Raw genomic sequence first — 23895 nt, forward strand, 5'->3', positions numbered from 1 at the left:
ACAGCACATGGAATTCCTGCAGTTTTCACTCACCCATAAGCTGTGACTGTTCAGCTCAACCAAAAGATTGATCACAATATTCACAGAATCATAGAATCGTTAGGGTTGGAAAGGACCTTAAGATCATCAAGGTCCAACCCCCCTGCCGTGGGCAGGGACACCTCACACTAAACCATATCACCCAAGGCCTCGTCCAACCTGGTCTTGAATGCTGCCAGGGATAGAGCATTCACAACCTCCCTGGGCAACCCATTCCAGTGCCTCACCACCCTAACAGGAAAGAATTTCCTCCTTATATCCAATCTCAACTTCCCCTGTTTAAGTTTTAACCATTACCCCTTGTCCTATCACTACAGTCTCTAATGAAGAGTCCCTCTCCAGCATCCCTATAGGCCCCCTTCAGATACTGGAAGGCTGCTATGAGGTCTCCACGCAGCCTTCTCTTCTCCAGGCTGAACAGCCCCAACTTTCTCAGCCTGTCTTCATACTGGGTGCTCCAGTCCCCTGATCATCCTCGTGGTCCTCCTCTGGACTTGTTCCAACAGTTCCATGTCCTTTTCATGCTGAGAACACCAGAACTGCACACAATACTCCAAGTGAGGTCTCATGTGAGCAGAGTAAAGGGGCAGGATCACCTCCTTCGACCTGCTGGTCATGCTCCTTTTGATGCAGCCCAGGATACTGCTGGCTTTCAGGGCTGCAAGCGCACATTGAAGCCGGCTCATGTTCATTTTCTCATGGACCAACACCCCCAAGTCCTTCTCCACAGGGCTGCTCTGAATCTCTTCTTTGCCCAACCTGTAGCTGTGCCTGGGAGTGCTCCGACACAGGTGTAGGACCTTGCAGTTGGCATGGTTAAACTTCATGAGGTTGGCATCAGCCCACCTCACAAGCGTATCAAGGTCCCTCTGGATGGCATTCCTTCCCTCCAGCATATCAACCGAACCAGACAGCTTGGTGTCATCAGCAAACTTGCTGAGGGCGCACTCAATCCCACTGTCCATGTCAGCGATGAAGATGTTAAACAAGACTGGTCCCAACACTGAACCCTGAGGGACACCACTTGTTACTGGTCTTCAGCCGGACATTGAGCCATTGACCACAACTCTTTGTGTGCGGCCATCCAGACAGTTCTTTATCCACTGAGTGGTTCTCCATCAAATTAATGTCTCTCCAATTTAGAGACAAGGATGCCGTATGGGACAGTGTCGAACACTCTGCACAAGTCCAGGTAGATGACATCAACTGCTCTACCCCTGTCCATCAGTTCCGTAGTCCCATCACAGAAGGCCACCAAATTGGTCAGGCAGGATTTCCCCTTAGTGAAGCCATGCTGGCTGTCACCAAGCACCTTGTTGATTTTCATGTGCCTAGCATGCCTTCCAGGAGAATCTGCTCCAAGATTTTGCCAAGCACAGAGGTGACACTGACTGGTCTGTAATTCCCCAGGTCATCCATTTTCCCCTTCTTGAAAACGGGGATTATATTTCCCTTTTTGCAGTCGTTGGGAACTTCACCTGACTGCCATGAGTTCTCAAAGATGATGGCCAGCAGCTTAGCAACTTCATTTGCCAGCTTCTTCAAGACCCGCAGATGGATTTCATCAGCACCCATGGACTTGTGCACATTCAGGTTCTTAAGACGGTCTCGAACCAGATCCTCTCCTACAGTGGGCGCAAGGTCTTCATTCTCACAGTCCCTGCATCTGCCTTCCAAGTCTTGCGTGGTGTGGTCAGAGCCTTTGCCAGTGAAGATCGAGGCAAAGAAGTCATTCAGAACCTCAGCCTTCTCCAAATCCTGTGTAGCTGGTTCTCCTGAGAGCTTCCTGAGGGGGCCTATGTTCTCCCTAGTTTGTTTTTTTATTTGCTATGTACCTGAAGAATGCCTTCCTGTTATCCTTAATACCCCTAGCCAATTTTAATTCTAACTGGGCCTTTGATTTACTAACCTGGTCCCTAGCTTCTCAGACAACATACCTGTACCCTTCCCAGGCTGCCTGTCATTGCTTCCACTTTTTACAAGCCTCTTTTTTCATTTGAATTTTCCCCAGCAGTTCCTTATCCATCCAAGGAGGTCTCCTGGCCCTCCTGTCGCACTTCCTTCTAGTTGGGATGCAACACTCCTGAGCTTGTAGCAGGTGATCCCTGAATATCAACCAAGAGTCTTGGACCCCCTGGCCTCTAGGGCTATATCCCAAGGAACCATACTAAGCAGGTTCCTGAAGAGGCCAAAGTCTGCTGTTTTGAAGTCCAGGGTAGTGAGCTTGCTGCATGCTCTTCTCACTGTCCTTGAGGATCTCAAATTTGACCATCTCGTGATCGCTGCACCCAAGACTGCCCTGGAGCGTCACATTTCTGACGAGGCCCTCCCTGTTGGTGAGCATGAGGGCAAGCATGGCACCTCTCCTTGTCGGCTCCTCTATTACTTGCAGAAGGAAGTTGTCTTCCATACAATCTAGGAACTTCTTGAATTGCTTGTGCCAGGCTGTACCATCATTCCAACAGATGTCAGGGTGGTTGAAGTCACCCATGAGAACAAGGGCCTGTGAGCGTGAGGCTTTTTCTATCTGTCTATAGAGTGCTTCATCCACAGGTTCTCCTTGATCAGGCGGTCTGTAACAGATGCCCACAGTAATGTCTCCCATAGCTATTTTCCCTTTAACCCTGACCCACAAACTCTCTGTGGACTGCTCACCTGTCCCCAGACAGAGTTCCATACTCTCCAGCCTATCCCTAACATAAATAGCAACTCCCCCTCCCTGCCTGCCAGGCCTGTATTTTCTAAAGAGCCTGTAATCTTCCATTCCAACACTCCAGTCATAGGAGCCGTCCCACCATGTTTCTGCGATGCCTATTATATCATACCCCTGTAGATGTGCACACATCTCTAATTCCTCTTGTTTGTTCCCCATGCTATGGGCATTTGTATGGAGGCATCTGAGCTGAGCTCCAAATGAAGCTGGCTCATTGGCTGGAGCGGCTGGAATATACCTACATTGCTCCGAGCATTTATTATAGGTTCTGGCAACTGACTGGGTGTGTTGGGATGGAATGGTGCTCCCCTCCCCCAGCACATCTAGTTTAAAGCCTCCTTGACCAGTCTGGCAAGCCTCCTACGAAAACTGCTCTTTCCCTTTAGACCAGCTCCACCAGCCCCCACCAGACCTGGCCTACAAACTTGGGTCCTGTGTTCAAGACACCCAAACCCCTGACTATGACACCACCCTTTTAACCATTTATTAACCTGGCTAATCCTCCTAGCTTTTTTTAGGTCCTCCCCTGTATCCTGGAGAATTGACGAAAAGACTATCTGAGCTCCAGAGCCCCTAACCACCTTTTCGAGGGCTCTGTAGTCCTTCTTTATGTTCCCCAGGCTACTACTATCTATATCCCTAGCACCCACATGTATCACCAGAAGTGGGTAATAGTCCGTGGGACTTACTAGAGCAGGCAGCCTCTCTGCCACATCCCTGATCCGTGCCCCTGGTAGGCAACACACCTCCCTTAGGACACGAGTCCTTCTGTCCCTTTCAAAGTAGAGTCCCCTACTACTATGACCTGCCGCTTCTTCCTGGCAGCACCAGTAGAGATTTTCTTTACCAGTACATCAGCCGGCTGTTTCTGGCGTGAGTGTTTCCTTATCAGCCCCCTGCAGGACAGCAAAGCAGTTCTGCGTGGGGACAACAGATTTAGGAGCAAGCCCCTTGCTTTTGGTTGCCCTTTTCCTCCTTTTTTTTTGTTTTGTTTTTTTTTTTGTTGTTGTGGGTTTTGTTTTTTGTTTTGTCACTAATTCCCAGCTTCCTGGGTTAACAGCCTCCTTCTTTCCTTCATGAGCTAGAGGGGAATCTTGAGGCCCCTGCACAGTTTGGGCCGGGAGCAAGCATTCCTGCTTCCTCTCAGCTACCCTGACATCTTTCAGCCTATTGATAGCGTCCCGCAGCTCAGCCAACTGCTGCAGGACGACCTCCACCAGGGAGCACAGAGTGCAGCCCTGCCCATTGTGCACCACTCCCTCACCAGACCAGTGCACACTCCGAGCTCTGCACTGCAGCCTCCCCTGTCACCGGCTCTGTCTGGGTGCCTACGCTGGCCACCCCCGGGGCAGCCAGAGCACAACTCCCAGACCGGGCCCTAGTCATACTACGAGTGCACACCATCCCGTGTAAACTGCCTCGACCCGCTCTGTTCGCGCTCCCTGGGGCAGGTTTTTAACCAGTCAGGGCTGGCGCCGCTGCTTCAGGCTCCGCCCCCTGTGAGTCAGCTGCTCGCTCTCGTCAGCTGAGCTGCCGGCTCCCGGGCAGGTCCTGTCGAGGACTTGAGGCTCCCTCGGTGGCTCTTGTCGCTCTGAGTTGAGGCTCCTAGATGCTGATCTCCCCCCACTCCGGTGTTGAAGGCATCCTCTCTTGAGCTACTCACCTCAGCAATTGACCCATTGATACTGGTAAATCACTCATTACTTGGCCCTGCTCCTTCCATAGTATGGTATTAACCTAAAACTGGAACAGGCTGCCCAGAGAAGCTGTGGCTGTCCCATCCTTGCAAGTGTTCAAGGCCAGGCTGGATGAGGCTTGGAGCAACCTGGTCTAGTGGAAGGTGTCTCTATCTGTGGCAGGGGGTTGGAAATAGATGATCTTTATAGTCCCTTCCAAGCCAAACCATTCTATGACTCTATGAAAGGAACATTACTGAACTTAAAGCAACCCACATTTCAATGTTAAATTAAAAAATGTCACACAAAAACCACAAACCCACACAACAAACCCTTTTTCCTTAAGCTGAAAGCAGTATTTCCAAAGACACCCCTACCTGGGTCTGCTGAAAGATTTTCATGGCAAGACAGGATACAAACCCGCCAGCCCATTCCTGCTTGCCCCGAACCAGCAAGCTCCCCACACACCAGACCCACCAAATAACAGCCCACATGCAGCAATGCAGCTCACACAACCAACAATCACCCACCTCCTACTGCAATCACACAGGAACACTCAGGCCATCCTGAATTTATAAGGCTCCCTGGTTGCTTAAACTGAAGCACTTGTGCTAAGAAAGATGCCCTTCTTTTCCAGTCCATATGGTCATGTCTCGCAGCTGACTCTTCCCCACTGCTGGTGGTGCAGGTTCCTAATGGCAATGCTGCACCTCAGCAGAGCTCTTCAGATTCAAGGCCTTTTTAGGCAAACCAGGTTGGTCATCTGGAATAACACAGGCAAAAAAATAGAGGCAAAATTGCTTGCTGAGCAATGCAAACAAAGCAATAAAACTCAGAAAAACTGTACAGAGAACATGAACACAGGAGAGTCTAGCCCATCCTCTTGACTGAATTGAAGCTGTCAATAAAGGAGGAAAGCAGAGAGTGGTGGAGATACACTGGGTGTACCTGTGCAGTCTGATGTAAGGAGACTGATAATACAGATATTCCTCCAGAGGCTGCAAGTGTCTCCATCTGAGGGGGCTAAAACCTCATCAAGAATGCCTACAGCTCAATAGTCAAAACCTCCGCAGTCACAGAAGCATTGGCTTACATGTAGGCTACAATGCTTTTTAAGCTGAAGGGACCAAATGATGGAATATACAAAAAAAGGTAAAACAGAGGTTCCTTTCTCACAGAATTAAGGGTTCTTTTTCAAATAATTGAGGTTTTGAATTAGAGTAAGACTGATAGAAGTTTTGACACCTCTCGGAAGGTGTTGTATTTTACACAGAACAGAGAACAAAGAATTCAATACTAATGCTGTACTTCATGTGGTTCAGTTTGACTTGTCCTGGTGTTACTGTTTTCTCTTGAGCTTTCTGAGTTTCTGTGAACCATAATTAGTTCACCTGTCACAAATATCAACATAATAGTGTAACAGCACAGAAGTGTGATCCCAACCATGCCAGAAGGACAAGCTGCTCCTTGCAAACACATTTCAGGTGACAGATTAGCGTTTAGCACAGTGGATTACAGCAGTCATATGTCTGCTGAATAACTGAAGTGTTTATACAAGTACTCTGATGATTGCATTTTGTAAATATGTTAAAACTCTAATAACATCTGATTATTTTAATAATTGCAGTCAGTTTGGCTCCACTACACAGTTGGTATTCTCACAGTGGGTTATGGTTGTTTATAATATTCAAGGCACATTCTGTCATTGCTCTTTCTTACAGGCAGCTCTGCTTAGAAGCAGTCCAGTGGAGGAGAATTGCAGAGGTAGTTGAATACTGTTCATTAGAATGATTTTCACTCATTTCTTGAACTACATATTTAAACTCCCTTTAGTAATTTGTTTTTCCTACATCTTTATCACTGCCTAGCTATACAGAGTCATTCCTGTCACTCTGAAGGAAGATGTTGCTCCCTGATTCCCTCCACCTGGATACTGACCCGTCTGCAAGGAGGGTTCAGGTCTCTGCAGCTTCCTGCCTAGCTGGCAACCTGCTTGGTGTGAGCACCCCTTCAATCTGGTCAAATAAGCCTTCTCTGCTTTCTGTGACCAGGGTTGCCCTGTAATTTAGGGACTGGCCTATATCCCGGGGTGTAGGTGCAGCTTGCGGAGGAGGTATTTCACAATGTCGGTGGGGCAGTGGGGCAGCTTTTTTTTGTACAAACAGCACTTTCACCTCCCTGTAAGAAGGGTTTAGGTCTGTGGGGGTATCAGTGCTCTCTTGTCAGCTGGCTTCACAGCCTACCCTCGCCTGTGACACTTTGTGTCACAATTCAGCTTTGTGGGACGCATGAGGCCTCTTGTAACCTTGGACACCAGAGCTGACCCTCTTGTCAGGGTCTAGCTTCCTGCCATGGGCCCAACATCCTTTGCTCCCTATGGAGGGACAAGGGGAACACTTAGAGGATAGAGCAACTATCTCTGTCCCCTGTTCATGCCTTTGGGTTTGGCTGCTTTAGGAGGTAGGATAGAAAGAAGACTCTGTGGGGATTGAAAAAATTCCTTCCTATTGTTGCTTCTGGTACCACCATGTCCCTCCCACTTCTAGAAAGTATGCTCAGAATTACAGACCTCTGCTCTCAGCCTTGTCCCAGGCCAGAAAACAACATAAATGCCCTAGGGATTCTGTTCCTAAGGGTGAAGGAGCGGAAAGCACTGTGTAAGCAATAATACAGATATTAGACCAATCATGCTATTCAGAAAAAAATTAATTGAGCATTTGTGGCAGTAATGCACAGGTATAATGGATTCGTGATTTATTTAACATACTTGCTTCTCTCTTGAGCCTAGCAGTAATCAATAATCCCCTCATGGGCTCTACACAAATTTCCCTCATAGGGAATACATTCATAACTAGTATTTGTCTGCAATCATATTATAGAGATGTGAGCAAAATGCATGATGATATTTTTCACTCTCAGTCATGTCAGTTCCTATAAGTTAGGCTGTGAAAGGCATGACAATCAATTCTTGTTAGTCCCAGTATTAAATACTGCATGAACAGTATTTACTATAAGAATAAACAAAATGTATTAATACATATTATTAGACAAAATATAAATAAACAAACAAACAAACAGTAATGTTAATCTTGTCCATGCAAAGTACACATTTGAGCCTTAGGAACTTTATTCATCTATTTTCTTTATATAATCTTACTCAGTGTATGATCACTCCCTTTTCCTGATGATATTTATGAACTCCTGAAGAATCACTAACTTTGGGACTGAGCATAACTGGCAGCCACCACTATTTAAGTCAATTAACCAGTGGCATAATGTAAATGTTTTCATCCTGACCAACTCTTTACTGGAAATTATATTACCAACCTGAGCTTACATCTAGTATAAGCCTCTTGTTCAGTTTCAGAGTAATTTTACTATGTTTTTTAAACATCTGATAGAGTATTAGGAAACATGGGGAAGACGAGTAACGACCTCTGCAGTAGCAAGGGAACTGCCAACACTTTCTTTTCTCCAGCCGTGAGTCTGATTCTCATATTCTTAACATGTTTGCTTCTGCTTCTTAAGAACTGGTGAGTATCTTGAGAGCTATATAATGAATCCATAACCAGTGTCAAAAATAGCAAAGCTGTCTCTGTTACACTCCAGCATTTTGAGCTGGAGCGTAACAGTTTTGTTTCAATTAGATCCAAGATACCTCACAGTGACAAACTGTTAAAACCCCACTAAACTCAAGCAACACACACATTATTCCAAAGCTGAAAATCTAGCTAGCTTCATGCTAATGAAATGTGTCTTAATGTTAATATCTTTGTAGAAAAAACTACTGTGGAAATAAAGGTAAAAGAATGCTGCTATGGGACCCAGACTGGCATTAAAATTTAAGGGCTATTTGCTAATAGAATACTAATAATGTCACATGGGAAAGGCCCAGGATAAACCACATTTAACATATAACAATAAAACACATTTTTAACATATTCATCCTCTTCCACACATGCAGAACTCACAATCACAATAGTTTGATTAGATCATAATAGGAAATAAATATGCTTGTATCTTTCTTCATTCACCAAGCATTTCTCAATTACAGAACACAGACGCTAAGTTGGCCACTTTTGCTGTTTGCTAGTTTTGATTGATTTCACTTAAAGAGTAATAAATACAAATGATCTCTTTCATCATCCGTCTCAGAATGTCTAAATAATACTGCTCTTAATCTGAAAATTTACTGTCTTCAAAGAGAATGCTTGCGCCATCCATACATTTCACTGTGGGAAACATAAGTTAATGTTATTCTTGAATTACTTGGCATGTGCCATAGAAACAATGGCATGTAATTTTGCAATAAATACGACCTACATGAGGAATAGATAGAACTCTATTTTCATATTATGTTTTGAAACAGCAATGAAGATGATACTCTGAAAATTAGTAAATTAGTAGATTAAGGAATAGAACTCTGTCTACAAAAATGATGAAGGGGGACAACTACAGTTTTCACAGTACTCCTCATTCTTGCCCAACACATTTAACAGGAGCTATTGATAGTCATATAGGCATTATTAGTCTTATTTTATTTAGACTAGCTATATGAAGGGTAAAATTACAGTTGCTGGAGAATTAGTCATGTCAACTCTCCAGAAATCAGTTTTTCTTAGCTAGAGTGCTTGAGATAAACAATTGCTTCATTAATGTAGACCTTAATTTTTTGCATTTCAATTTTGCTTCACTTAATGAAGTTGCGAAGGCGCTGGCCATCATATTTGAGAAATCATGGCAGTCAGGTGAAGTTCCCGACAACTGAAAAAAGGGAAATATAACCCCCATTTTCAAGAAGGGGAAAATGGATGACCTGGGGAATTACAGACCAGTCAGTGTCACCTCTGTGCTTGGCAAAATCTTGGAGCAGATTCTCCTGGAAGGCATGCTAAGGCACATGAAAATCAACAAGGTGCTTGGTGACAGCCAGCATGGCTTCACTAAGGGGAAATCCTGCCTGACCAATTTGGTGGCCTTCTATGATGGGGCTACGGAACTGATGGACAGGGGTAGAGCAGTTGATGTCATCTACCTGGACTTGTGCAGAGTGTTCGACACTGTCCCACACGACATCCTTGTCTCTAAATTGGGAGAGACATCAATTTGATGGAGGACCACTCGGTGGATAAAGAACTGGCTGGATGGCCGCACACAAAGAGTTGTGGTCAATGGCTCGATGTCCAGCTGGAGACCAGTAATGAGTGGTGTCCCTCAGGGTTCAGTGTTGGGACCGGTCTTGTTTAACATCTTCGTCACTGACATGGACAGTGGGATTGAGTGCGCCCTCAGCAAGTTTGCTGATGACACCAAGCTGTCTGGTTCGGTTGATACGCTGGAGGGAAGGAATGCCATCCAGAGGGACTTTGACACACTTGTGAGGTGGGCTGATGCCAACCTCATGAAGTTTAACCATGCCAACTGCAAGGTCCTACACCTGTGTCGGAGCGCTCCCAGGCACAGCTACAGGTTGGGCAAAGAAGAGATTCAGAGCAGCCCTGTGGAGAAGGACTTGGGGGTGTTGGTCCATGAGAAAATGAACATGAGCCGGCTTCAATGTGCGCTTGCAGCCCTGAAAGCCAGCAGTATCCTGGGCTGCATCAAAAGGAGCATGACCAGCAGGTCGAAGGAGGTGATCCTGCCCCTTTACTCTGCTCACATGAGACCTCACTTGGAGTATTGTGTGCAGTTCTGGTGTTCTCAGCATGAAAAGGACATGGAACTGTTGGAACAAGTCCAGAGGAGGACCACGAGGATGATCAGGGGACTGGAGCACCTCCTGTATAAAGACAGGCTGAGGAAGTTGGGGCTGTTCAGCCTGGAGAAGAGAAGGCTGCGTGGAGACCTCATAGCAGCCTTCCAGTATCTGAAGGGGGCCTATAGGGATGCTGGAGAGGGACTCTTCATTAGAGACTGTAGTGATAGGACAAGGGGTAACGGGTTAAAACTTTAACAGGGGAAGTTTAGATTGGATATAAGGAGGAAATTTTTTCCTGTTAGGGTGGTGAGGCACTGGAATAGGTTGCCCAGGGAGGTTGTGAATGCTCCATCCCTGGCAGTGTTCAAGACCAGGTTGGAGAAGGCCTTGGGTGATATGGTTTAGTGTGAGGTGTCCCTGCCCACGGCAGGGGGGTTGGAACTAGATGATCTTAAGGTCCTTTCCAACCCTAACTATTCTATGATTCTATGATTCTAATTAGGTAATGCTCAAGATTCATAGAATCATAGAGCCATAGAATCTTAGGATGGTTTGGGTTGGAAGGGACCTTAAAGTTCACCTAGTTCCAAGCCCCTGCCACAGACAGAGACGCCTTCCACTAGGCCAGGTTGCTCCAAGCCTCATCCAGCCTGACCTTGAACACTACCAAGGATGGGGCAGCCACAATGTCTCTGGGCGGCCTGCGCTATTGCCTCACCACCATCACAGTAATATCTAACCTGAACTTCCCCTGTTTAAGTTTAAACCCATTAACACTTGTCCTGTCACTACCATTCCTGATGAAAAGTCCCTCTTCAGTATCCTTGTAGGCCCCCTTCATTTTGAAAAAGGCTACCTTCTAAGGGTTTTGACCCATCAGCTGACTTGTCCCTGCTGGTTCTTACTGAAATTCCCCCCAGAGAAGGCACTGCTCTGACACACAGTAAATCTACCAATTTAGATGGCCTGTAGAAGGTCAAGCAAGTGAATATCTCTGTTCTAGATTAGATGATAGTATTAAACACCCCATGTGAACAGTTTGGATGTATACACAGTAAAGAATCTCAGGCTATCCTCTGTAAGAAATGAAGGCCTCATTAAATGGAGTAAAATAGACTTATGTATCTTATTTCTTGAGCTGTCTAATAAGCCAAGGTGAGTGTAAAGTTAGAGCAGTAAAAGTGATCTATTTATCGTCCATCAATTTATTGCCAATTTAGTAATCTCTTTTCTTCTGCTGGCTAGTAACAGGTGATTTTCAGCTGTCTTGGTTCCATGTAAGACCCTTTGAAATGATCTGGAACTAAGAGCAGATGATGATGATGCAACTGGGGAACATTTACATAAAAATTTGGTTGCATGTCAGTAAATTATTGAAAAAAGTATCTTCTGTAGAGTTTTAATTAAAGACTGAATGATAGTCTGTTAGAGTATACCTTTTGAACAACTTTTCACATATCATAATGCTGGTGTAACTTCAAATGCTTAACTAACTTTCTGACATTAGCAGAGAAGTGCACTCTAATGAGTGAAAATTAGTATAGCTTTGGATTTATTTGGTGGAAAAAATGCTGTGTGAAATATGCATTGTAGAAAGTGATTATCAGTTACTGACAGTCATTTTTAGTGCATCAACGAATTTGAAACTAGGACAAGTGACTAGCTCAAGTTTGTCCAAAACAGCTTATCTGGTATAAAACCGGATTCTGCCTAGACTGCAGTATGTTATCTGTTCTATCTCTGAACTTACAAGAGATACTGTAAGTGTTGCTGAAATGCTGCCTTTTGTCAAAGGATTTATATTGGTATTTAGAAGGCAAACATGCTGGCTTTAATAGTACTGCATGTTAACCAATATTTTTGTATTTGTCTATGCACCACTTTAACTAGAAGCTAAAGAAAACCTGTATTTATGCTGCTTGAAAACAGGAATAGCCATATCATTTCCCATGAGGTATTAGAAGAATCATCTCTTAAAGCCTCCTCCAATGACCATGACTCATGATAAACAGAAAGATCCCTTTTTCTCTAATGGAAAACTGCTATCATTTAATTTAAAACAAAAGCAAAGAAAATACAGCCTCTTTATTTCTTTTCCAAGGTGATAGATAATGAAGTGAGTAAATTATTGTTGTGGTACTCAGGATGACACGACCCACTTATTAACTGACATGATTATTTTGTGTGGGATAAGACAGACACTTTCTGAATTTTGTTTTCCTTTTAGCAAAATGAAGACAGCCTGACTCTTCTATTTTTTACTGTATGTTAGGATTAAATACATCACAAACTACATTTGTGAAGTGAAAATAATAATATAAGGACTAGTATATCTGCATTAAATTTATAGAGGATATGATGAATTCAGATACCATGGCTACCATTACAGACAGACATTTCCTAATCTTCCATGAAATCATGTTATAAATTCCCAGGGTCAGTTTCTACTCGTAGCTCAATAAGTAGCACAAAGACTTTTAGTCAACTATTCATCACCTTGAGAATTTCAATTATTTCTGTATCAGTTAAAATGCTTTTAATAAAAACAAAATACTTTATTGTGTTAAATTTCATCAAAACTATACACATCCAGAAGGCAGCACAGTTACACAGAACAAAAAGTAGGTGGAGTAATAAAGAGCAAGTAAGTGGTAAAAAGCATTACATGAGAGTCCGGCTATATAAGAAATTAAATATATCTATGTGAATTTTCTGACTGTTTATTACAGCATGCATCCAAGTTCTACAATTTAACTAAAATTGGGGGTGGGGTGGTGAGAGAAGTAAAGGATGTCATTAGGTTTAGGTTTGCGGACATAAGCTACAGAAACAACTAACTTCTGATTTTTCTGTAGCTTCTCCACTGCCAAAAATTCACATTAATATTTTCTCACTCTTAACCTCTTTCCAGGGCAAATATTTTCATAGGCTTCTTGATTTTTCAGCAACAGCTGATCCTGGCACAGGAACTGAGAATAAAAATGTTTGTAGTGTTTTCCATTGACAAAACCACTCATTCCTTATCTTTCTTGGCAAGGACTAATTAAAAAAAAAAAACAACAAACCCAGTGACTCAATCTAGAGAGTCTCAGTTTTTAAAGTACTTTGTCTTCAACGCAGCACTAACAGAACATTTTTCTTTCTGAAGATCAATGTGTTAATAAAAAGAAAATAAAAGCAAAGGAGAAAGGTCAGTAGTTTATGCTTCTTGCTACCACTTTTCTCCCCACCTTGCACTATGTATAGGAAGGCCAAGTGCTGCTCTGTTAAAGCACTGCAAGTTCTCTCCAGCAGCTGGCAATTTCTGGAACTTTTCTTCACTTACAATTGAATTGTTTTGATAATAAGACAAAGAATGTAACCAAAGTATGGGCAAGAAACAAACAAAATAAAATATGTCCTACGCAGTTAGTCTCTGGTACAAAAATAATATTTACTGCAATTATAAATAATAACTATTTATTTCTAAATTTGCTATCCATAATAAATAGAAGAAAAGATTAAAAATTCAGAATGTTATTCTTATGTGATGGATTGTAAAAGTAAATTCACTTTTTGTGAACTGATTAAAAATTCAAGCGATCTCTACTTTATACCAAATAGAAATGGCCAGTCAGAATAAAAATTATAGCCTTTTTTTTTTGTAGATCAATGTGAGGAAAAAATATCAGATTTACAAAATATTTTGCCATACACAGTATATTTCAAGAAGCCACAAGTGACGCTGATGAGGAAAAAAAATCCCAAATGCAAACTACAAACTTTCTTTGTTTTCAAAGAGTTTCTTCTCAAATATCCATGTTTTCACAGAACCAGATGAAATCGGAGTTCTTCTAAATTATCTGTTAGTGTTTAATAAGGATCTTTGGGACAACCATTTTAGCTTCTCATCAAAACCCGCGTTGTTGAAAACTGTGAACATGCACAAACAGCTCCTCTCTCAAGTCACTAAGTTTTCTACCTTTTTCATGTTGAAACTGTCTGGGAAATCATTCATTTATAGACCATCATTTGCCCTGTAACTGCATAATCTAACACAAAAATATTCCACAGATAGACAAATTCCAGGCTTACATGAAATATTTTGCAACAGACTTAAAAGCCTTAGCTCTGTGTTTCATCCATGGCTACAGTGCCTCCATGTCATCAAAGATTTCATATTATTCAATATTATGCAAAAACATTAGTCAAGGATGACTGTGATATGGATCAAAGCATCTTCTCTGGATTTGCATATGGATGCAGGAAATAAAGATATAGTATGATTCATCTTTATGAAACTATTTCAGATTATGAGAGAAAAAAAGTTGCTACTGAGACATAGTCACCTGGAAGTCACAAAGAAAACAGAAATGTTACAAAATTTTTTTTGCTTTAATCTTATATGCCTTAATTACTAGACCTGTACTTCATTTGACCTGTGCTTACATGAAAGCAAATAATTTCTTTAAGTAGCAATAACATATACTATATTGAATAAAAACACTGTTGAAGAAATATGCTCTCTTTAGCATTACTTTCCAGATGGTTTGTTTCAGCATTTTTTTAGATACTGATTCATTCTTGAGAACTGCAGACCTGAGAAAATGTTAATAATGCTAATCCTGATAATCTACTGATTAATCTTCTAATAATCCTGATAATCTACTATCATAATAGTAGATAGGCGCACATGAAGTATCACAGAAAGAAAATGTACAGAATACCATACAAATCTGTAATCTTCATACTGCTATTATTCAACTCATTGTTTATCATTGCTGCTTCACTATAACGTACAAAGCTTAGCAGTACAGGAGCAGTTATACAGATGGCAAAATTAACCAGTTATATATAAGGAATTTAACAGTTTAGCATCTTAAAAAAAAAAATACATTTTTAAATGTATCTTCTATTGAAACAATTTTCTATTTAAATATAAATTTCCAGTAATTTCTTTCATATGCATAACTGTCTCAAGAAAGATTCAAGCAATTCTGGAGTCATTTCAATTCAAAGACCTTACAGATCATATAATTTGTCCCTCTTTCCTTTGTCTAACAAAAGCAGCAGCTCAAGGAAGGTACATTTTGTTTTCTTGAGTATCTTTATTTGAAAAACATGGTATTCATTCCACAAGCTACTTTCAGACAAAGTTGAGGCAATTCACCCAAAATAATGTTGGAAATTAACACAAGTACATATCTTACATCAACAAACAGCTCAGGTTTGTCTTTTATTAAAAAAAAAATAAATTGAAACCTAGTTTAGTTATTGAGCAGCTCATAAGTTGTTGTGAGATCTGTATCCCACATTCTGTCACTGATTTACTGAATGACTGTGGATGAACTGCTTTTACTTTTATCACTGCCATTTACCCATCTTTTTCCCTCTTTCTCATCCTATTTAAGACTACTAAGACTCTTAATGTGTAGTCTGGGTTCTCAAACCTATAAAGGCCCAATTTACATTCTAGTACTCTAATAATTTGGCTTCAGAGAAAAAAAGCAAATTTAATGAATTCCAATTCCCTCTCATTTGCCCAAGCCACCTGTTTTTGCTCCTGGCGGATCTCTTATTGGGCAAAAATACTGGGTTTGTACCTGTGATGTGAACTTGGTTAAAAGTGGGGCCCCATCACAAGAGGGATGTGGAGCTTCTTGAGCGAATACAGAGGGCCATGAAGACGATCAGAGAGCTGGAGCACCTCTCCTGCAGAGACAGGCTGAGAGAGCTGGGCTTGTTCAGCCTGGAGAGGAAAGGCTCCAGGGATACCTTAGAGCAGCATCTAGTGCCTAAAGGGGCTACAAAAAATCTGGAGAGGGACTTTTTACAGGGCCTGTAGTGACAGGATGAGGAGTAATGGTTTCAAACTGAAAGAAGGTAGATTCAGATTAGATATGAGGAAGTTCTTCCCTGTGACTGTGGTGAGGCCCTGGTACAGATTGCCCAGAGAAGCTCTGGCTGCCCCATCCCTGGCAGTGTTCAAGGGCTTAGAGCAACCAGTGTTGGACAGGGCTTAGAGCAACCTGGTCTAGTGGAAGGTGTCCCTGCCCATGGAAGGGGGTTGGAACTAGATGAGCTTTAAGGTCCCTTCCAATGCAAACCATCTTATGACTCTATGAAAATCTGGGTATAAAATATAGTCCTCATTTCCTGTCCTAAACTTCTACATAATCTTATAATCAAATGCTAAACTTAAATTTATGTTAATTTCACTGTGAGATAGATAAGGTATACAAACAGCAATCAATATATCAGAGATGTTGCCAGCTTTGTATTTTCAAACAAATTACATGTGATACCGAGACAGAAATTTTTATTTTCAGAGATTTTAACTAGGAAATTCCCCAGGTGCTGGGAGGTGATATGTGTGGCTCAAAACTATTATTTTCCTGGATCTTCAAAAAGAATCTTTATAATTTGTGTATTTAGCTGAAGTTTAACATTTTTTGTGCAGTAATGAATGCTCCTATTGGATATCACATCATGAGGAAAAGTGTTTAATATCGTTACTCTTTATCTATCAATTACAATCATATGAGCAAAATGAGGCCTTCTGCTGACATTTCACCCTCATTGAAAGTCAGAGATTTAGAGCAATTTAAGATAATTATGCTAATGGACATCACTGGCAAAAGAACAAATGAACATAAATTATCTATGATTAAATGGTAACCTAAATTTAGGATAAATTTTTAATGAGAAGAGCAATAATAATCTAGAAATCCCTTTGCCATACGACCAGGAATATGGAAATACGTCTAGATTTAAGCAAAGGATTAGGATGAATTTACTGGGAGCCTACAGGATCCTGCAATGGACAAAATTGCTGTAGTACTCTAGAAAGCTATGTATTTAATAAGCTAAAAAAAAATTAAATTTTTCATAGCAACAAGATAAGAGTGAGCATAATTCATATTTAGCCTAAACATGGAAGGCTTTTTTTCGCCTTTTTTGAGTGTTTCTAGGATATCCCAGGTTTAAATTTAATAGAAAAAAATCTGTGGTAGCTTGAGCCAGTGAAAATAAACTACACACTCACTAGCAAAAGTAGGATATTAAATTCAAATATCCTTTGCCTTGAATAACATAGGGCAAAGCATTATCTTTTTAATTACACTGTTCCTTTAAAGCTACTTGTCTAGATAAATCTATTGTAAACTTATATAGCACACATGTGCAATACATATTTGGCCTTATAGTATCATATAGCTTAGTTTTTTGCACTGTGATACTGATTAATGCAAACTGAGCTCAAATGTAACCACACACAAGGTGTGTAAAATTCTGAAGACCAGTTGGTTTCATAGAACACTATTAAATAGTAATATTAGTATCTCTCTCAAGATACCCTGTTACTATTTTCTGTACTTGTCATGCACATATTTCAAAAGGACAGAATGCATTCTGTATGTGTAACAGAGCATGATTCACTGCTAAACTTCTTGGCAGCTGCTATTAGTCCATTTCAATAGAAAAAAAATAACACCCTGTCTTTTTTAACTTCTGTGGATTTCACTTGCACCTGAATGGAGATCTAAAAGTTAATTGTTTTAGTAACTGCAACTTTGATCAACAGGAAAAAAAGAAGATCTGTCATTTACAATTTTTTTCTTTATTATACACTAAATCAAGATATCTTGCTGTTCTGGAAAGAGTGGGTTTTTTATTGCAAAGATGCAACTGATCAAGTAGGTTTTCTTGTAGCTTTTAGATAGTAGTAATACTTTAGTATTTACCTTACGTCAATTATTTTTAGTTCTGTAAAGTGGTCATTCTTCTGTGGAACACTAGATTACAAAATGAAGGAGGGAAGATTTTTAAATTAAACTCATGCTTTGTATTATTAAAAAAAGGACAAAAAGGTTTTTTTTCAAAGAGCACTAGAATTCCCTGAGAAATGCTTAAGATCACAATTTCAGAAATATTAGGGTGAAACGGAACAAATGAAACATCTAGGGTGAACGTTAGGAATGTTTTACTGAACTAAGATCTGCCAAATTCTAAATAACCTCGGAAACAGCTGCAGCTGGTTTAATACAAACTGGACAAAACACTTGATACTATGTCATAGCAAACATATATATATTGACCATGATGATGAAAATGTGATTGTTCTGGTTTTAAATATCTGAGAAAGAAAGATAAAAAAAATTAAATTCTTACAGTACACATCAGATTTTAGTGGATAGATAGAACAGATTGATCTGCACACCCAGAAATAGATAAGCTTTGCTTCTGAAACTGTGTGCTTCAAAATACTCCTGTGCTTGAAGACAAGCAAGAGAGTTTCAAGTCTCAAAAGAATTAATCTCAGCATAACTGTCATAGTTTTTTGTTTTGAGGGATCATTTCAGTTGCATGGCTTCAAGCATCATTATGGGTGACATTGTTTAGTGTGAGGTGTCCCTGCCTGTGGCAGGGGGGTTGGAACTAGATGATCTTAAGGTCTTTTCCAACCCTAACTATTCTATGATTCTATGATTATATTCTATATGATTCTATTCTATTATAGTAAATATTTTGTAATACTATCTATTCTTCAAAATTTTATCTTTCAGTAGAAGTATACAGAGTCAGTAACTTCATCCAGGTATGATACTATACTCTTTAATTTCTGTTTTGCAGCAATTTACATTAAAAAGAAAATTTTAAAAATGCTTGAGTTATAAAACTACTTTAGTGACACTTGAAAATCAACTTTCTAAATGTAGGCTACCACTCTGGTATAGACAGGTTCTATTAAAAAGAAAGAACAGAAGTCTAGACTCCCGTTTTCCTTTCAAGAAAGTGCATGTTGTTTCATTGTGTTGTTTTTAATAGAGCATCAGAAACTGTATGAAAAATGCACACTAATACAAGGTTGTTAAGGGAAGATAGCCCTGTATCATGAACCATTTTCTCTGGTAGGATTTTCATTGACCCTGAGGGATGGTTTTATTCTAATTGCACCTAATGAGCTGGCTAAAATATCAGTTCTCTCATTTCCACACAAATTAACTCTTGTATAACTAAGATGCTGAAGATATGATAAAAAGCATAAACCAGCTTCAATTTACACATCACCAGAGATATCAGAAAATAGCTTTCATTTAGGAAAGATTTTTTGAATTATAATTTTACTTTAAAATAGAAGAAAGCAACTTTAATGGATAATTTCTCACAGGCACATTCTCAAATTTGCATGCAAAAAGGAAAAAGAAATTTGAATGCACACAGAGTATCTTAATTTTAGATGTATTTATGTTGCTGGATGATGTGTTACAGCCTCTTCAAAGCAAGAGAAGTATTTTTATAAATTCCCCATTGGAGGGTTACTAACACACAACCAGCCATATCTTCACTTGATGAAGACTGTTTTTACCCCAGTGAAGCATCTCGAAAGTAGAACAGCTGAAGATATGATTCTGGTCAAGAATCCATCTTAAGTCAGTGAGACACCACTATGACAGTTAGTCGAGTTATAGACTTAAATGTCTTGTCTAAAGCCACACAGAAAATGTGTGGTAGCCAAGGTCCAAATAAAAGTAATTTAAACTTTATGTCAACATTACTCATGTCAAATTTAAGATTTACTACTTTTTCCTCTAACTTTGTATACAGATCGAGCGAAATCACAATCACTAAAGAACACGTTGACCTCTTTTCCCATGAAATCTCTGTATTGGTATATGAAGTCAGACATGAAAGTATCCTGAAATACAAGTGAATTCATGTAGGAAATCAAGACAAATTATCCCAGAATACAGGCATCTTCAAATCACTTCTTGTAAAGGATTTAAACTATATACAGTAGAATTTTAATATTTTTTTTGCCTGCTCCAGCAGCGGCTTTGATGTGAAGGTACCTGTGAAAGGCATTAATCCTGAGGGATGAAAACTGTCTTGTTTTAATCAAGGAAATGGAACTTTGCATATTAGGTGACTCTTGGAAAGAGTCTAGTGTAATACTAGCGGTTGCTTTATTTTTGTCTTTGAGTGTAAATTGAAAAGTGTCTATACTTCATATTATAGGCAAATCTCTGTTCCTCTATATTTTAATTTCTGTTATTATAAGTTGTTCTTGTTCCTAAACTTCTAATGAAGATCTGCAAATGACAAAACCATTCATAGCAGTTTGCTCAAAATTTCAGAACACCCTATGTCTGAAGAAGTGTACTCATCAGAGCTGAATGCTCTATTGATCCCTATGCAGAAGGAACAAATTTCACTTACTTAGAAACTGGAATTGATCAGCATCATATATAATTATACTTTGAAAACAAAAATGGGAAGAAAGTGCACTTTTGACATTAGGTTTTGGCCTGCAAATTTTCTCTAAAAGTTGTTTTTATATGGCACAGAGAAGAACAGACATTCTAGATCAGATGTCCTGTTAGCTCAACAGTATCAACAGTAAAAATTATGGGCCTCCACAGGTAATGATCTGTGTTGTTAAGGACCACTGGACTTCATTTGTTTTGGATATCCCATTAGCTAGTTTCATTTTATGCCTGTTGTTTTTTGCATCTAAAAGGAAATAAGAGTTGATTAATTTAAATATTAATTTAAATCTGTGGGTGCTGTTCCTCAGTATTTCTGCTTATTCATCCCCCTAAAGGCATGACCTTGTCCATGAAGTACATAGAGAAAAACTTACACTATTTCATTACTAAGGTTACTTCATGTCATAGCTCATTTCTGTGAGCCAAGTTTTGCTGTCTCTGATAATGAGAAAAGAGGTTTGCAACTAACTTGTAGGGAATACCATTTCCTTCAGCAGCTCCCAAGAGTAATGCTGTACTGGGGAACAGTAAAGCTCACTGAACAGTTTCAGGTAATCTCAGCTGTTCTTGGTAGAGTAGAAGATGATTTTCATTGCATATATTAGAATAAACTGGAAGTTTTCTTATGTTTTCCAGTCTTTTCATCAGAGATTAATCTGTGCACGTAAGGGAGAAGAATGAAATCTGAATCACACAGTGGGAGAGAGACTTACAAAGGGGCTGAAAGTAATCTCCAGTTTAAGGTTCCTGGGCCATTTTTTGGTACAGATCCAATGTGAAATGGCAGCTTCGGGCATTAGGAGACCTGGATTGCTCAGGCCCATGTACAGTTTCACCATTTGTGTGTACAACTGGTTTGTATATGTATATTTCTGAGTGTTAAACCTGCTCCATTTAGTCACCTTAGTTATATCTAATTCTCCACTAAAGTTGTTGATAGCATTGTACACACAGTTGCATACTTGATGAATAGGAAAGCATTTCATGAAAGCCTTTCCACGAAAGCCTTTCCACTTGTTATCAAATGCTATTGTAATCATTTATAGTCATTATAACTCATATTTCATTGACGGGAGAGTTGCTACGATTCTTGTGGAAGACCCACTGGAGGGGGTTTCTTGTACCTAGAGACAAATAAAAGAAAAGGTCTGTCTTATACAGAAGTATTTTCAAAAGATAATGAAACTGACTACTTGAGAAAGTAATTTTTTTACTTTTTGTCTTTCCATGTACGTGAATATAATATTTATATTGCCACTGGGTATCCAAAAGGACATTTGGTGTGCTCAGATGCCAATGCAATCAGACAGTGCTCTCAAAAGAGAGATGCTAGCTGTCTCTTACTGTGATATGTTATAGGAAATGGAAACACACTTGTTTTCTAATTATTTTCAAAAAGAATGTATTTTCTGATGTGGTGTCAGAAGAAGTATGATTTAAGACATCAACGTCTTTATTCAGAACATAACCAATAAGTTTTATTTTGGATATATTTATGTAAGTGTAAGGATTCAGCCCAAGAATTATAATATATATATATCCATTTTATGTATTTAGATATCATGGTAAAAGATGAGTGAAAAAGTATTGAAAAAAGGCTAATTTACTACATGCACTGCTTGGATTGCTAACAATAAATATGATTGATAAGGGCCAGCTCAAAAAGAAGCAGACCTATAGTCAGCAGTGCCCTTGTGAATTAACTTTCTGTTTCTCCCCAGAGAGAAATAGCTTTTGTGTCCTACTTCAGCCAGTTGGACTTCGAAAGCTTTATGGTAAAAGTCTTTTATGTACTGACTATTTTTTATTCACATATTCTAGTTTCCACTCACACAGCTGTTTATAAAAACAAAAATGAAATGACATTTAAAAAAACAGTTGAAAGATTAATTAAGGTACATTATTAATTTTTAACTCAATGTTTATATCTTGAGAGCAAGGAACTGCAAGTGTTATAACTAGGCAATAATAATTTGTGTGAGACTTAAAACATAAATAATAATAGCAACATGACACTTTGCAACTTGATTACAATGGATGTGCCTAAAGGTGCCATCCCTAAGGAACATCTGCATTGTGACCTAGAAAACTTAAGGAAAGCATCATCTTGGACTCTGCCGTACAGCACTTGGCAGGGAACAGGAAGACTGAAAATGTAAACCTGCACTCCACTTTTCTATTCCCCAGATTTCTATGTTCTCTGCAGACTAGTTCAAACTCTATAAGTTAGTGATGACCTGTTAAAAAGAGTTACAGAACTCTCTAGAAATTGTTGAAATTCAAGAACCTTTTCTCTTGCATCAACATCAGTCTGTGGAGAAGCAAGAGAGCCATCCCTGTCCACCTCTGATTTATGCATGCCAAGGAAAGCAATTCTCCAGTGGCAGATCTCCACACACACACAAACCCAGTTACTATAAGCATAACAAAACAAAAATGGGAACAGAGTCCCATCAGCTGAGAGCACAGGCCAAGAACCAGAAAGTTATTCAAAATTAAGTATAAAGGCAATGGCCAATAATTGTGTTAGAAATCATTAAAAGATTATGATCAGGGCAATTTCTGCCATATATTTGTAAATAACTAGAGTAATCATGCATTTCACTTGTGCACTGATAACCTCCACCCTGTTTGAAGTCTTTCTGGTTTTGCTAATTTTACATGCTAATTCTTGGGATGCTTTGCAAGAATCTGCAGAATATCCTTCATAAGCAGAGATACTTACTTCATTCTTCAGTTTGGTACAGCGTGTACCAAACTGATTACATGTCCAGTAATTACATTTCACTTTATTTCTTCAGCTTTTTCTGAAGTCTCTGATTTTGAATGTTATTGAACCAATACCGTGAATCATAACTGCATTATACGTACTAAAACCAAAGTACAAATGTAGCACAGATTTCCTTGATTACTAACAAAAAGTCAAGGATTAACAAAAAAAGAAAAACGAAAACCCTGATGGCAAAAATCTTTTTTTAAAAAAAGTTTTTCCATTATGGTAATAAGATATATCTTTTATTCCCTCACCAGTCCCTAAAATTCATCTTAAATCAGTCCCTAAAATCAGCCTTAAACTGATGATACTGCAGAACAAAGTGTCAGAGTACTAGTGATCTCAGCAGGTACAGCTACATGTTGAACCACAGGTATGTCACAAGTATTTGCATATGAGCTATCTGAGATAAAGCCAGGTAACCACATTAGCACAGCAGTAGCCTAAGGCAATACGTTGGCTGATGGCTTGGAGGCAGAGCTGCAATAGCACCTCTAAGAGCAGTCTTTTGCTAGGGTTATCCTAACCCTGTTCAGACCTTAAGGTGAGACTTTGAGCTGAATGTAACTCTAGCAAGGAGCGAGGCATCAAAACAGAATGAGAAAGGAAAATACAGGGTTTACTCTCACAGGGGTCTGTACAACAAAGGATACCAGCAAAATATGGTAAGAACAGTAACCTGAATTAACCTTTAAGTAGTTGCTCTACCAAATTTAGTCTAGGCTTACTTTAAAGCAGCATAAAGATCG

The sequence above is a fragment of the Pezoporus wallicus genome, unplaced genomic scaffold (genome assembly GCF_028554395.1).
Source record: "Pezoporus wallicus isolate ANWC-B61680 ecotype Strahan unplaced genomic scaffold, APGP_CSIRO_Pwel_v1 contig_6472, whole genome shotgun sequence".
Lineage (NCBI taxonomy): Eukaryota > Metazoa > Chordata > Aves > Psittaciformes > Psittacidae > Pezoporus > Pezoporus wallicus.